Raw genomic sequence first — 3,789 nt, 5'->3', positions numbered from 1 at the left:
TTCTCCATCTTAAGTTCAGAAGTAAAGGCAGTATTCAGACTGAGTCACACACACAAATGGAAGTTCAACCACATGCTTGTTACTGCACGTTGCACTAAGCAGGCATTTAGGACTGCTGAAAACTATAAATTACCACTGCATTATTTAGGCACCAACATCCAAAAGACTAATGAATAGCACTAGTTCTACCAGATCTACAGGGAACAGAGGCAATTGGCAGCTCTGTGAATTATAAATCATGTAATGTTATCATGTTATAAGCTTCATCGAGCAAAACAGCTAATGTGTAATGCCCTACGCAGTGCACTATGATGTCTGCACTTATAAAGGACTGCTACACTAGAAACTGTCTGAACATGCAGAGTTACGTAAAAGTATATAGAAGTCAGTCTGTTCAAACATGTTATTCACCAGGGTGAAACTGGTGTTTGGAAAGAGTATCATCTCAGACAAGGCACAACAGTACAGATCAGTGGCTTCTAGCTGTAGAGTTGCCCATACAAAAACATACAGACTACCTTCAGCTTTTCTTGTTGTTACATCATTTAAGTTACATATCTAGCTGAAGTCTCATGTTCTACAATGACATATTCAAATAAAAAGGAATTCGCCCTTTGCTGTAGGTATTATGCTTCAGAATCTTAGTTTGCATTGAAAAAAAAATAATCTGTTTCCAACCGTTGCAAAGCCAATTCCAAGCCACTGAAGTGAGCATGGCAATACCATGAAGCCATTCTAAAGCACGTGAAAAGCCATCTCTGCTCTCCACCTCTCTATCATCTGGAAATGAAGGACACCCAGAGTTCTTTGTGGTCCCTTTCTCACAGGTGTGTAAAATAGCTATTTCAGGCTGTGATACTGGAGGCAATTGGCAGTACGTATTCATGCTGAAGGTGCACAAAGACTATGTTTCCATACCTTAAATATATAAGTTGCACCTCCCCCACCTCCACCTCCTCCTGCCCATTCATTGACACTTCTGTTCACACGTATCTCCTCTTCAATCACATTGTTCTCTCCAATGCAGACTTTCTGTATAACGTCATTAGTCTGCAAACAGAAGAGCAGGGCTGAATTCTGAAAATAAATTTCTAAGTACACACACAAGCTTTATCGTCCCTCAACCCTCTCAAACCATGTCTATCAAGAGCTGAAGTGTACTGGAGGCTCACACATGTACCAGAGCTAACCTAAATAGTCATAGCACGCACAGTAGCAATGAGCTCAGTGTAGATTAATCCAGCAGCACTAATATTGCAATTACCAGAGCTAGGATGTTCAAAGCCTATGAAAAGAACTGCTATCCCACCTTCAACTGCAATGTTGACACAACATTAAAGAAAATATTTAACTAGGAAACTCCCACAATTCCTACCCAGCATTTTTTTTTCCCTCCACCATTTAGCTCCAAACATAATGAACCTTCCACATCAGGCAAATCACTGAATTCACTGACTTATTTCAAACACAACATTAAGCCATTGTTTCTAAGTGCTTCTGGACTACAATCTAAAAACAAAACAAAACGATAACTCCTGCTTCGGTTTTAAATTGGGGCATTAAGTGCATGGAAAGATGGGTTTTGCTTTGAGTTCTTGTAAGTCACAAGCTCTGCTTCTTGCTTATTTTTTTCTAAAGGTTTCACCCGAGTAACCCTGTCTTGTTATGTACACCTTACTCACTAAGCTAATGACATTGTAAGGAAAAAACGCACAAACAGTTGTACAGTAAAACTTATGTTTCTACCTACTCCCACATATGTATTTCCTTTTGGGAGACCTGATAAAAGCATCTTCCTCAAGTTACAAACTATTCTGTTGACCAGAAAACAGTGCGCCAGAAAATGAATGTCATCTACTTAGAGTTTGTGGACTTGTCTATGGAGCAAAACAACCCCTCTCCTTTACCCTTCTCTTAATTGACCAGAACTTGGGTGGGGATGATTAATATGATGACAAAGTCAATGACTCAGAGGGGCCACTAGATTACAACTGAATTAAAAAAAAAAAAAATCCTTCATAGCGAAGACATAACTGATTACAATCCAATCTAGTAAAGGTCCCTTCTACAAGTCAATACAATCTCTCTGCTTCAATGAAAGAATTACATTAGCACTCAATAAATTCTCACTGAGATTACAGAGACCTGAAATTTAATGACTCCATATATTACACTGAGCTGGAATGCCCTAGTTATAGATGTTAGATGGAAGTTTGAGTTAGGGCACTTCTTATTTCAAAGAGGCTTCATATTTATGGTTTGTTTGTAGATGCGTGTAATTCCAGGTTTAACATTATTTATTTCAGCACATGGCCTTGAAAACCCCACTTTCTTGTCTGCATCTTTCAAACCTTCTCTGCTCTAACAGATGGAGAAACTTCCACTTCCTGGATGCCGGGCATCTAAAAGTTGAGAAACACAGAGCATTTAAATGCCCAGCTCAAACCTGTAGGTGAAATTTCAGCAGATAAGGCTTAGTTCTACTCATAACAATCTCTTAATCCCAAATCCTCCGAAGAATACTAAAAAGATTAACAGAGTACTGCAAATGGCAGAAGTTGCTCCTTTCCACCTAGATATTTGCAGCAATGCTTAGCTAGTACCACGAAAATCAGGGCTGTCTCATCAGGAATTCATTCGTGTCTCCCAATCCCCCACAGAAAATAAACACAAATGGGCACTGTGAGGTGGGTATTTCCCATTGCAGAGTATTGTGGCAGTTGTAGGGTTGGACTGAACAGCAGAGCAAAGCCAAAGCTCTGTGAAGTCAGAGGAAAGGAAGGCAGGGTTGACTTCTCCCTCTGCAAATCCACACAGGTGCTCTGAGATATACAGATTAATCAGAAGCCTATAGTATTATCTCTGTAAACAGACAAAATTCCACCAGTTTGTAAGCATTACAACAAAGCAAAAAGGACAATCTCTTACACTAGGGCAAGCATCTTCTCCTTGCTGTCCCACCAAGATATACAACGTATCATCCTTCTGGAGGTCAAAAATTCCCAGTACAGACACGCCATGGGATCTCACCATAGTGTTCTTCCCTCCTTTCCCACCAGCAGCTCCATAACCTGAGATGCTGCAGGAAAACAAACACAAGAACGTGCATATAATCAATGAATATAAAGACGTTATAATTATGAAATAAACCAGAGAGTTTGGCTCAGCAGGTTATAATAACAAAAAGAGAATAGATAGAATGCTTACCTGCACCCTGGGCTTACTGCAAAACTCCAGAGGAGAGATCTCCAGATAAGATCCTTCCCTACTGGCAGCCAGCTCTTAAATAGGTCTAGGAGAGGTGCAGCCAGGCTCCACCCCTTCTGGTAGCACAGCTGAATTGCCTTCACCTGTGCTCCCATGGCTCAGGTGATCAATCAGAGGTTCAGGCTGCGATTCAGCAGTTCCCATATAAACGTGGTACCTGCGTTGTTCCGGATGAGTGGAAGCTAATATCAATGACTTATGGGCACTGAGTGCTTTGTACACCTGAACTGTACACAGTGTCACAGGACCTTGCCCCAAAGACCTGACAACTCTAAATACAAAAAAAAAAAAAAAAAAAAAAAAGCTTGAAGACTGAAGTCGTCTGTTCTGTGTGAGTCTATGAACTTGGGTAGCTGCAAAACAGATTCTTTCACACTGCTGAGGACACACTGCACAAGTCTCTGTAGTTTCAAATTTTAGTATATGTAACATATCTTGTTTCCCAGAAGGCATGCCCTTAAGAGGTTTGCAGTGAGCGCTGCAAAGATCAGAAGCAGTAGAACTAATGAGTACAGCACATAT

The 3,789-nt window shown here is 40.5% G+C and overlaps 1 long non-coding RNA gene across 1 annotated transcript; it reads right to left on the bottom strand.

The window, feature by feature from the left end:
* Positions 1-945: 945 nt before the first annotated feature.
* Positions 946-3,247, bottom strand: LOC122174888. Its single transcript, XR_006177250.1, has 3 exons — positions 3,208-3,247; positions 2,929-3,079; positions 946-1,050 (listed from the first exon to the last, which is right to left on the bottom strand). It is a non-coding gene; the product is annotated as an uncharacterized LOC122174888 (long non-coding RNA).
* Between the last annotated feature and the right edge of the window lie 542 nt (positions 3,248-3,789).

Source organism: Lagopus leucura, unplaced genomic scaffold (assembly GCF_019238085.1).
Source record: "Lagopus leucura isolate 7727_CA_CO unplaced genomic scaffold, USGS_WTPT01 Super-Scaffold_73, whole genome shotgun sequence".
Taxonomy (NCBI): domain Eukaryota; kingdom Metazoa; phylum Chordata; class Aves; order Galliformes; family Phasianidae; genus Lagopus; species Lagopus leucura.
This window is presented reverse-complemented; position numbering and strand designations above follow the sequence as displayed.